The 13,307-nt window shown below is 41.1% G+C and overlaps 1 pseudogene; it reads right to left on the reverse strand.

Annotated features, from left to right (window-relative positions):
• Positions 1-13,307, reverse strand: part of LOC112645639 (ectonucleotide pyrophosphatase/phosphodiesterase family member 3-like) — a 43,451-nt pseudogene that overhangs the window by 26,156 nt on the left and 3,988 nt on the right.

Genomic DNA, 13,307 nt, shown 5'->3' on the forward strand with positions numbered 1-13,307 from the left:
TGCTATTGACAGCTTCTGGAGTGGTCTATAAACAGTGCCAAGCTTCTTCTTCCCATTCTTCTATATTGTGAGGCTTAGGAATCTAAGATTGGCCCCCTAGTAATAGGGGTTTCTAATGTAGAAGTGCTAGGTAGCATATAAAAAGTCAAGGAATTATTAGTATCAGGAAAAATTACAGGATAATAGCAGGATAAAATTAAGGTAATTTATAATGAAAAATAGTTGTTAAAACTATCAAGAGACAAGTAAATATATGCACAAATCTCACAGCCAGCTACTGCCGATCCACCAAAAGATGAGCTTTATCAATTCTGACATTTTTGGCAAAATGTAGTCGTTTTGGCAAATCAGGAGTCAAATAAGGTTTGAAATGCTGATCAGGTTTCTGGCAATAAAAATAAGTAAATTCTTTCTTTGTGTATGTTATAAAATATGCAAGCTAATTCAACAATTTCATCTTCTAAGACAATTAAGTACTTTTTAAAAGTAAGAGGGTTTAAGCTTGGCTAATAAAATAAGGATATTAAGTATTAAATTAAATGAGAATATTAAAATATTAAAGGATATTATGTTGTTTTTATTGTTGTAACAATACTTAAATTGAAATTAAAAATGTGATTTAGGAGAGGAGGAGCAAGATGGCGGAAGAGTAGGGTCCCCAAGTCACCTGTCTCCACCAAATTACCTAAATAACCTTCAAATTATCCTGAAAATCTACGAATTCGGCCTGAGATTTAAAGAGAGACCAGCTGGAATGCTGCAGTGAGAAGAGTTCGCGCTTCTATCAAGGTAGGAAGACGGGGAAAAAGAAATAAAGAAACAAAGGCCTCCAAGGGGGAGGGGCCCGCGAGGAGCCGGGCTGAGGCCGGGGCGAGTGTCCCCAGGACAGGAGAGCCCCGTCCCGGAGACGCAGGAGCTGCACCGACCTTCCCGGGCGGAAAGGGGCTCGCGGGGAGGTGGAGCAGGACCCAGGAGGGAGGGGATGCCCTCGGAATCCCGGGGACACTAACAGACACCTGCGCCCCGGGAGAGTGCGCCGAGCTCCCTAAGGGCTGCAGCCCGCACGGCGGGGACCGGAGCAGCTCGGGGGGGGGCTCGGGCGGGGGCTCCGTGGAGGGGGCTGCACGGCCAGGAGGGCGAATCCAACAGGACAGGCCCGGGAGCACTGGATGCCGGGACACAGCCCAGGATCCGGCCTCCCCCCGGGGCAGGCAGAGGCCCGGAGGGCCCAGGACCCCAAGGACGCTCCTGCCCGGAGCTGAGCAGATCAGCGGCCCCGCCCCGGAGCCTCCAGGCCCTGCAGACGGAGAGCACCGGAGCTCCTGCGGGAGCTGAATCCAAGGCTCCAGAGCTGGCTGCCGCCACTGGTTGTTCCTCCTGAGGCCTCACGGGGTAAACAACCCCCACTGAGCCCTGCACCAGGCAGGGGGCAGAGCAGCTCCCCCAAGTGCTAACACCTGAAAATCAGCACAACAGGCCCCTCCCCCAGAAGACCCGCTAGACTGACAACTTCCAGGGGAAGCCAAGGGACTTAAAGTATACAGAAACAGTAGATACTCCCCCGTGGTTTTGGGTTTTTTGTTTTTGTTTTTTTATTTTTGCTTTTTGATTTGTTTGCTTCCCCCACCCCTTTTTTCTTTCTTTCTTTTTCTTTCTCTTTTTCTTCTCTTTTTTTCCCTTTTTTTCTTCCTTTTTTCTTTTTCTCTTTTCTTTTCTTCTTTCTCTCCTCTCTTTTTCTCCTTTTCCCAATACAACTTGTTTTTGGCCACTCTGCACTGAGCAAAATGACTAGAAGGAAAACCTCACCTCAAAAGGAAGAATCAGAAACAGTCCTCTCTCCCACAGAGTTACAAAATCTGGATTACAATTCAATGTCAGAAAGCCAATTCAGAAGCACTATTATACAGCTACTGGTGGCTCTAGAAAAAAGCATAAAGGACTCAAGAGACTTCATGACTGCAGAATTTAGAGCTAATCAGGCAGAAATTAAAAATCAATTGAATGAGATGCAATCCAAACTAGAAGTCCTAACGACGAGGGTTAACGAGGTGGAAGAACGAGTGAGTGACATAGAAGACAAGTTGATGGCAAAGAGGGAAACTGAGGTAAAAAGACACAATTAAAAGACCATGAAGACAGATTAAGGGAAATAAACGACAGCCTGAGGAAGAAGAACCTACGTTTAATTGGGGTTCCCGAGGGCGCCGAAAGGGCCAGAGGGCCAGAATATGTATTTGAACAAATCATAGCTGAAAACTTTCCTAATCTGGGAAGGGAAACAGGCATTCAGATCCAGGAAATAGAGAGATCCCCCCCCTAAAATCAATAAAAACCGTTCAACACCTCGACATTTAATAGTGAAGCTTGCAAATTCCAAAGATAAAGAGAAGATCCTTAAAGCAGCAAGAGACAAGAAATCCCTGACTTTGATGGGGAGGAGTATTAGGGTAACAGCAGACCTCTCCACAGAGACCTGGCAGGCCAGAAAGGGCTGGCAGGATATATCCAGGGTCCTAAATGAGAAGAACATGCAACCAAGAATACTTTATCCAGCAAGGCTCTCATTCAAAATGGAAGGAGAGATAAAGAGCCTCCAAGACAGGCAGCAACTGAAAGAATATATGACCTCCAAACCAGCTCTGCAAGAAATTTTAAGGGGGACTCTTAAAAGTCCCCTTTAAGAAGTTCAGTGGAACAATCCAAAAAAACAAGGACTGAATAGATATCATGATGACACTAAACTCATACCTTTCAATAGTAACTGTGAACGTGAACAGGCTTAATGACCCCATCAAAAGGCGCAGAGTTTCAGACTGATAAAAAAGCAGGACCCATCTATTTTCTGTCTACAAGAGAGTCATTTTAGACAAAAGGACACCTACAGCCTGAAAATAAAAGGTTGGAGAACCATTCACCATTCAAATGGTCCTCAAAAGAAAGCAGGGGTACCATCCTTATATCAGATAAACTAAAATTTACCCCGAAGACTGTAGTAAGAGATGAAGAGGGACACTATATCATACTTAAAGGATCTATCAAACAAGAGGACTTAACAATCCTCAATATAGGGATCCCTGGGTGGCGCAGCGGTTTAGCGCCTGCCTTTGGCCCAGGGCGTGATCCTGGAGACCCAGGATCGAATCCCACGTCAGGCTCCCGGTGCATGGAGCCTGCTTCTCCCTCTGCCTGTGTCTCTGCCTCTCTCTCTCTCTCTCTCTATCATAAATAAATAAAAAAAAATTAAAAAAAAACAAAAAAACAAAAAACAATCCTCAATATATATGCCCCGAATCCGGGAACTGCCAAATATATAAATCAATTATTAACCAAAGTGAAGAAATACTTAGATAATAATACACTTATACTTGGTGACTTCAATCTAGCTCTTTCTATACTCAATAGGTCTTCTAAGCACAACATCTCCAAAGAAACGAGAGCTTTAAATGATACACTGGACCAGACGGATTTCACAGATATCTACAGAACTTTACATCCAAACTCAACTGAATACACATTCTTCTCAAGTGCACATGGAACTTTCTCCAGAATAGACCACATACTGGGTCACAAATACTGTCTGAACCAATACCAAAAGATTGGGATCATCCCCTGCATATTCTCAGACCATAATGCCTTGAAATTAGAACTAAATCACAACAAGAAGTTTGGAAGGACCTCAAACACGTGGAGGTTAAGGACCATCCTGCTAAAAGATGAAAGGGTCAACCAGGAAATTATGGAAGAATTAAAAAGATTCATGGAAACTAATGAGAATGAAGATACAACCGTTCAAAATCTTTGGGATGCAGAAAAAGCAGTCCTAAGGGGGAAATACATCGCAATACAAGCATCCATTCAAAAATTGGAAAGAACTCAAATACAAAAGCTAACCTTACACATAAAGGAGCTAGAGAAAAAACAGAAAATAGATCCTACACCCAGCAGAAGAAGAGAGTTAATAAAGATTTGAGCAGAACTCAACGAAATCGAGACCAGAGAACTGTGGAACAGATCAACAGAACCAGGAGTTGGTTCTTTGAAAGATTTAATAAGATACCTAAACCATTAGCCAGTCTTATTAAAAAGAAGAGAGAGAAGACTCAAATTAATAAAATCATGGATGAGAAAGGAGAGATCACTACCAACACCAAGGAAATACAAACTATTTTAAAAACATATTATGAACAGCTATACACCAATAAATTAGGCAATCTAGAAGAAATGGACGCATTCCTGGAAAGCCATAAACTACCAAAACTGGAACAGGAAGAAATAGAAAACCTGAACAGGCCAATAACCAGGGAGGAAATTGAAGCAGTCATCAAAAACCTCCCAAGACACAAAAGTCCAGGGCCAGATGGCTTCCCAGGGGAATTCTATCAAACATTTAAAGAAGAAACCATACCTATTCTCCTAAAGCTGTTTGGAAAAATAGAAAGAGATGGAGTACTTCCAAATTCGTTCTATGAGGCCAGCATCACCTTAATTCCAAAACCAGACAAAGACCCCGCCAAAAAGGAGAATTACAGACCAATATCCCTGATGAACATGGATGCAGAAATTCTCAACATGATACCAGCCAATAGGATCCAACAGTACATTAAGGAGATTATTCACCATGACCAAGTAGGATTTATCCCCAGGACACAAGGCTGGTTCAACACTCATAAAACAATCAATGTGATTCATCATATCAGCAAGAGAAAAACCAAGAACCATATGATCCTCTCATTAGATGCAGAGAAAGCATTTGACAAAATACAGCATCCATTCCTGATCAAAACTCTTCAGTGTGTAGGGATAGACAGAATATTCCTCAACATCTTAAAAGCCATCTACGAAAAGCCCACAGCAAATATAATCCTCAATGGGGAAGCACTGGGAGCCTTTCCCCTAAGATCAGGAACAAGACACGGATGTCCACTCTCACCACTGCTATTCAACATAGTACTGGAAGTCCTAGCCTCAGCAATCAGACAACAAAAAGACATTAAAGGCATTCAAATTGGCAAAGAAGAAGTCAAACTCTCCCTCTTCACTGATGAAATGATACTCTACATAGAAAACCCAAAAGTCTCCACCCCAAGATTGCTAGAACTCATACAGCAATTTGGTAGTGTGGCAGGATACAAAATCAATGCCCAGAAATCAGTGGCATTTCTATACACTAACAATGAGACTGAAGAAAGAGAAATTAAAGAGTCAATCCCATTTACAATTGCACCCAAAAGCATAAGATACCTAGGAATAAACCTAACCAAAGAGGTAAAGGATCTATACCCTCAAAACTATAGAACACTTCTGAAAGAAATTGAGGAAGACAAAGAGATGGAAAATATTCCATGCTCATGGATTGGCAGAATTAATATTGTGAAAATGTCAATGTCACCCAGGGCCATTTACACGTTTAATGCAATCCCTATCAAAATACCATGGACTTTCTTCAGAGAGTTAGAACAAATTATTTTAAAATTTGTGTGGAATCAGAAAAGACCCCGAATAGCCATGGGAATTTTTAAAAAGAAAACCATATCTGGGGGCATCACAATGCCAGATTTCAGGTTGTACTACAAAGCTGTGGTCATCAAGACAGTGTGGTACTGGCACAAAAACAGACACACAGATCAATGGAACAGAATAGAGAACCCAGAAGTGGACCCTGAACTTTATGGTCAATTAATAAAGGAGGAAAGACTATCCATTGGAAGAAAGACAGTCTCTTCAATAAATGGTGCTGGGAAAATTGGACAGCCACATGCAGAAGAATGAAACTAGACCACTCTCTCACCATACACAAAGATAAACTCAAAATGGATGAAAGATCTAAATGTGCGACAAGATTCCATCAAAATCCTAGAGGAGAACACAGGCAACACCCTTTTTGAACTCGGCCACAGTAACTTCTTGCAAGATACATTCACGAAGGCCAAAGAAACAAAAGGAAAAATGAACTATTGGGAATTCATCAAGATAAGAAGCTTTTGCACAGCAAAGGATACAGTCAACAAAACTAACAGACAACCTACAGAATGGGAGAAGATATTTGCAAATGACGTATCAGATAAAGGGCTAGTTTCCAAGATCTATAAAGAACTTATTCAACTCAACAGCAAAGAAACAAACAATCCAATCATGAAATGGGCAAAAGACATGAAGAGAAATCTCACAGAGGAAGACATAGACATGGCCAACATGCGCATGAGAAAATGCTCTGCATCACTTGCCATCAGGGAAATACAAATCAAAACCACAATGAGATACCACCTCACACCAGTGAGAATGGGAAAAAGTAACAAGGCAGGAAACCACAAATGTTGGAGAGGATGCAGAGAAAAGGGAACCCTCTTACACTGTTGGTCGGAATATCAACTGGTGCAGCCGCTCTGGAAAACTGTGTGGAGGTTCTTCAAAGAGTTAAAAATATACCTGCCCTACGACCCAGCAATTGCACTGTTGGGGATTTACTCCAAAGATACAGATGCAATGAAACGCCGGGACACCTGCACCCCGATGTTTCTAGCAGCAATGTCCACAATAGCCAAACTGTGGAAGGAGCCTCGGTGTCCATCGAAAGATGAATGGATAAAGAAGATGTGGTTTATGTATACAATGGAATATTACTCAGCCATTAGAAATGACAAATACCCACCATTTGCTTCAACGTGGATGGAACTGAAGGGTATTATGCTGAGTGAAGTAAGTCAGTCGGAGAAGGACCAACAATATATTTTATTTTCATTTGGGGAATATAAATAATAGTGAAAGGGGATATAAGGGAAGGGAGAAGAAATGTGTGGGAAATATCAGAAAGGGAGACAGAACATAAAGACTCCTAACTCTGGGAAACAAACTAGGGGTGGTAGAAGGGGGTGAATGGGTGATGGGCACTGATGGGGGCACTTGACGGGATGAGCACTGGGTGTTATTCTGTATGTTGGTAAATTGAACACCAATAAAAAAAAACTTATTAAAAAAATAAAAATAAATAAAACAGGAGAAAAAATAAAATAAAAATAAAAATAAAAAATAAAAATGTGATTTAAATTATGAAATTATGATTAGAAATAAACATTCTAAATTTTTATTTGTATATATCTTTAGCCACCATAAATCCCCCTCCTTTTTTGGCAGACAGTAGGTCTGTCTAGATTTTTTTTTAAGATTTTATTTATTTATTTATGAGACACAGAGACAGAGAGAGAGCGGCAGAGACACAGGCAGAAGGAGAAGCAGGCCTCATGCAGGGAGCCCAATGTGGGACTCAATCCCGGGATTGCAGGATCATGCCTTGGACTGTAGGCAGGCACCAAATTGCTGAGCCACCCAGGAATCCCCTATATGTCTAGATTTTGAGTGGCAATTACAACTCTTGAATTTAAATTATATATGAAAGTATACAACAAATTAGTAAATATCAGGAAAAATTTAAAACATTAGTTTAATTGCACCAAAATCCTTTTACCATGGATTCAATTTACCCTTGAAATAACCTACATTTGCTTAATTGTCAAATCAAGTCAAAAGTTTTTGAGATCTAGTACACGCTCCTTATTTGTGAAAAATTCGTGGATCTCTTACAAACTGGAGTGACATGTTTCTTTAATAATTACTGCCGTAACTTGATGACGTATTTTTAAACTGTGTAAAAGTGCAACTCCCAGGCATCTAAAAAGAAAGTCGGAAAATGAGAACTAGAAGTACAAAGTGACTTTTTCCCCCTTATGACCTTTTTGAGAGAAAAAGATACAGGGAAGAATATGGGAAAATTAAAATTTTTCTACTTCCTCATTCTTATTTTAAGTCTCAATAATCTCAAATGTTAAGGCTGTCACTACTATTTTGTGCTCAATTTGTATAAGAAAAAAAGACACTATGAAATTGAACAAAAAACTTAAAAGGAAGTATGGATAATAGAGCAAGGAGAGTTATAGAATAAAAAGAGAAAAAGAAATGATTTCTTGCACAGATATGTTGGCCAGGATTTTTCTTGCTTATTTTGGTATCTTTACCAGTCTTCTTCTTTTTCTTTTTAATTCATCATGATTTCCTTCTGAAGCCAGTATTTTTGTAATATCCAGACAAGGACACGATGGCAGCTGTTGGGTATGTGGCTTCCTCAAAGATACAAGGGACTAGAATGTGTCATTAAGGACCAGAGATCATGTGATAGGCACACTTTCCTAGTTGGTGTGTAGCCAGAGTAAATCCAGAGGAAACTGCTGCCAATCTCTGTAGAAGTATGGGGTTATACTCTGCATTTGAGAATTGAGGCTGAAGACCCTAAAGTTGGGAAAATTTGGAGTCATTTTATCTAAAAACATAGTTGATGCTGTTGTCTAATATGTAGCCAGAATGAGTCGCCTGTTCATGTTTGGTTATGTTTGTCCAATATAAGCTCAATACAGGCCCATGGTATAGCATTACTTGTGCTACCACATGAAATATTTCCTGGGAGGGGGGCAGGGCAAGATGGCGGAGGAGTAGGATTCCCCAAGTCACCTGCCCCCACCAACTTACCTAGATAATTTTCTAATCATCCTGAAAACCTACTAATTTGGCCTGAGATTTAAAGGGAGAACAGCTGGAATGCTACGGTGAGAAGAGTATGCATTTCTATCAAAGTAGGAAGACAGAAAAATAAATAAATAAAAAAAATCCAGTTGGGGAGGGGCTCCTGCGAGGAGCCAGGCTAAGGATGGGTGGTGAGAGCCTCTAGAATAGGAAAGCCCAGTCCCGGAGAAGCAGGAACTTTACCAATCTTCCCGGACAGAAAGGCACTCGCAGGGAGCTCGGGCAGGATCCCAGGAGGGGTAGTGGAGCCACCAGGTTCCCGGGGTCACTAACAGAGGAAGTGCACCCTGGGGGAGAGGGCACCACACACCGCAGGCTGAGCTCCATAAAGGGCTGGAGCGCACACCTGGCGGGGCCTCAGGAGCACCTCAGGTGGCAGCTCAGGCACGGCCTCCGGGTGGAGGGGGCTGCGTGGCCCCCAGAGCGCAATTCCAGCGGCATAGGCCCCGGAGCCCAGGGCACTGGGGAACATAGCTCAGGATCCGGTGCTCCCTACGGGACAGGCAGAGGCCGGGAGGACACAGGACAGGAAGGGCGCTCCTGCCACCGGGAGCCCCCGAGCTGTGCAAGTCAGCACTGCCATCCCCGGGAGCATCTAGGCCCCTGCAGACTGGTGTCTGTGGTAGTTACTGCGGGAGCTGACTCCAGGGCTGGAGAGCTGGCTGCCGCCACTGTTGTTATTCCTCCTTGTGTCACGCTGTGTCTGGGAGGGTCGGGGCCACAGGGAACAGGGGCCTCACAGGAAAAACAGTTCCCATGGAGCCATACACCAGGAAGGGGCAGGGCAGCTCCCCCAGGTGCACACACCTGAGAGTCAGCACAGCAGGCCCCTTCCCCAGAAGACCAGCTGGAAGGACAGGGGAAGAGCAAGTTCTTGACTGAGCAGCACTGGAAACTTCCAGGGGAAGTCGAGGAACTTACAGTATATAGAATCAGAGGATACCCCTCCTTGTTTTTTTTTTTTGTTTGTTTATTATTTTTGTTGTTTTCTTTTTTGTTTGTTTTTGTTTTTACTTCTTTGTTTTCCTCCTTTTTTTTTCTTTTTCATTCCTTTTTCCAGTACAACTTGTTTTTAGCCACTCTGCACTGAGGAATATGACTAGAAGAAAAACTCACCACAAAAGAAAGAATCAGAAACAGAACTCTCTCCAACAGAGTTACAGAATTTGTATTACAATTCAATGTCAGAAAACCAATTCAGAAGCAAAATTATAAAGCTACTGGTGACTCTGGAAAAAGCATAAAGGATTCAAGAGACTTCATGACTACAGAATTTAGATCTAATCAGGCCGAAATTAAAAATCAATTAAATGAAATGCAATTCAAACTGGAGGTCCTAACTAGGTTAATGAGTGTTAATGAGGTAGAAGAACAAGTGAGTGGCGTAGAAGACAAGTTGATGGCAAGGAAGGAAGCTGAGGAAAAAAGAGAAAAACAACTAAAAGATCATGAGGAAAGGTTAAGGGAAATAAATGACTGCCTTGGAAGGAAAAATTTATGTTTATTTGGGGTTCCAGAGGGTGCCGAAAGGGACAGAGAACCAGAAAGTGTATTTGAACATATCATAGCTGAGAACTTCCCTAACATGGGGAGGGAAATAGGCATTGAGATCCAGGAGATAGAGATTCCCCCCTAAAATCAATAAAACCTGTTCAACACTCAGCATTTAACAGTGAAACTTGCAAATTCTGAAGATAAAGAGAAGATCCTTAAAGCAGCAAGAGACAAGAAATCCCTAACCTTTCTGGAAGAAGTATTAGGTTAACAGCAGACCTCTCCACAGAGACCTGGCAGGCCAGAAAGGGTACTAAATGAGAAGAACATGCAGCCAAGAATACTCTATCCAGCAAGCCTCTCATTCAGAATAGAAGGAGAGATAGAGAGCTTCCAAGATAGGCAGAAACTGCAAAAATATGTGACCACCAAACCAACTCTCCAAGAAATATTAAGGGGGACTCTGGAAAAGAAAGAGGAAGCCCAAAGAAACAATCCACAAAAACAGGGAGGTATCATGATGACACTAAATATATATCTTTCAATAGTAACTCTGAACGTCAATGGGCTTAATGATCCTATCAAGAGGCAGAGTTTCAGACTGCATAAAAAAAGCAAGACCCATCTATTTCCTGTCTACAAGAGACTCATTTTAGACTTAAGGACACCTACAGCCTGAAAATAAAAGGTTGGAGAACCATTTACCATTTAAATGGTCCTCAGAAGAAAGCAGTGGTAGCCATCCTCATATCATATAAATTAAACTTTATCCCAAAGACTGTAGTAAGAGATGAAGAAGGACACTATATCATACTTAAAGCATCTATCCAACAAGAGGACCTAACAATCATGAATATTCATGCCCCTGAATATGGGAGCTGCCAAGTATATCAATCAATTAATAGCCAAAGTTAAGACATACTTAGATAACAATACACTAATACTGGGAGACATTAATATGGCACTTTCTGTAAATGACAGAACTTCTAAGCACAACATGTCCAAAGAAACAAGAGCTTTAAATGATACACTGGACCAGATGGATTTCACAGATATATACAGAACTTTACATCCAAACGCAACTGAATATACATTCTTCTCAAGTGCACATGTAATTTTCTCTAGAATACACCACATACTGGGTCACAAGTCAGGTCTCAAGTGATACCAAAGGATTGGGATTGTCCCCTGCATATTATCAGATGAAAATGCTTTGAAACTAGAACTAAATCACAAGAAGAAATTTGGAAGGACCTCAAACACGTGGAAGTTAAGGACCATCCTGCTAAAAGATGAAAGGGTCAACCAGGAAATTAGAGAAGAATTAAAAAGATTCATGGAAAAAATACAAATAAAAAGATTCACGGAAACTATGAGAATGAAGATATAACAGTTCAATATCTTTAGGATGCAGCAGAAGCAGTCCTGAGGGATGTATTTCCCTAATACATCGCATTACAAGCATCCCTCAAAAAACTGGAAAGAATTCATATACACAAGCTAACCTTGCACCTAAAGGAACTGGAGAAAGAACAGCAAATAAAACCTACACCCAGCAGAAGAGAGTTAATAAATATTTGAGCAGAACTCAATGAAAGAGACCAGAAGAATCTGGAAAAGATCAATAAAACCAGGAGTTGGTTTTTTGAAAGAATTAATAAGATAGATAAACCATTAGCCAGCCTTATTAAAAACAAAACAGAAAAGTCTCAAATTAATAAAATCACGACTGAAAAAGGAGAGACAACCACCAATATCAAGGAAATACAAACGATTTTTAAAACTTATTATGAGCAGCTATACACCAATAAATTAGGCAAACTAGAAGAAATGGATGCAATTTCTGGAAAACCACAAACTACCAAAACTGGAACAGGAAGAAATAGAAAACCTGAACAGGCTGATAACCAGGGAGGAAATTGAAGCAGTCATCACAAACCTACCAAGTCCAGGGCCAGATGGCTTCCCAGGGGAATTCTATCAAACGTTTAAAGAAGAAACACCAATGTTTATAGCAGCAATGTCCACAATAGCCAAACTGTGGAAGGAGCCTCAGTGTCCATCGAAAGATGAATGGATAAAGAAGATGTGGTTTATGTATACAATGGAAAATTACTCAGCCATTAGAAATGACAAATACCCACCATTTGCTTCAACATGGATGGAACTGGAGGGTATTATGCTGAGTGAAATAAGTCAATCGGAGAAGGACAAACGTTATATGTTCACATTCATTTGGGGAATAGAAATAATAGTGAAAGGGATTAGAAGGGAAGGGAGAAGAAATGGGTAGGAAATATCAGAAAGGGAGACAGAACATAAAGACTCCTAACTCTGGGAAATGAACTAGAGGTGGTGGAAGGGGAGGAAGGCAGGGGGTGGGGGTGAATGGGTGATGGGCACTGATGGGGGCACTTGTCGGGATGAGCTCTGGGTGTTATTCTGTATGTTGGCAAATTGACCACCAATAAAAAATAAATTTATTATTTAAAAAAAGAAGAATAAACCATACCTATTCTACTAAAGCTGTTTGGAAAGATAGAGATGGAATACTTCCAAATTTGTTCTATGAGGCCAGCATCACCTTAATTCCAAAACCAGACAAAGACTCCACCAAAAAGGAGAATTATAGACCAATATCCCTGATGAACACAGATGCAAAAATTCTCAAAAAGATACTAGCCAATAGGATCCAACAATACATTAAGGAGATTATTCACCATGACAAAATTGGATTTATCCCTGGGATGCAAGGCTGGTTCAACATTCATAAAGCAATCAATGTGATAGATCATATGAACAAGAGAAAAAACAAGAACCATATTATCCTCTCAATTGATGCAGAGAAAGCATTTGACAAAATACAGCATCCATTCCTGATCAAAACTCTTCAGAGTGTAGGAATAGAGGAAACATTCCTCAACATCTTAAAAGCCATCTATGAAAAGCCCACAGCAAATATTCTCAATGAGGAAACACTGGGAGCCTTTCCCCTAAGAACAGGAACATGACAGGTATGTCAACTCTCACCACTGCTATTCAACATAGTACTGGAAGTCCTAGCCTCAACAATCAGGCAACAAAAAGAAATAAAAGGTATTCAAAATGGCAAAGAAGAAGTCAAACTCTCCCTCTTTCCAGATGTCATGATACTGTACATAGAAAACCAAAAAGACTCCACTCCAAGATTGCTAGAACTCATACAGCAATTCAGCAGTGTGGCAGGATACAAAACCAATGCC

The sequence above is a fragment of the Canis lupus genome, chromosome 1 (genome assembly GCF_003254725.2).
Source record: "Canis lupus dingo isolate Sandy chromosome 1, ASM325472v2, whole genome shotgun sequence".
In the NCBI taxonomy this organism is placed as follows: domain Eukaryota; kingdom Metazoa; phylum Chordata; class Mammalia; order Carnivora; family Canidae; genus Canis; species Canis lupus.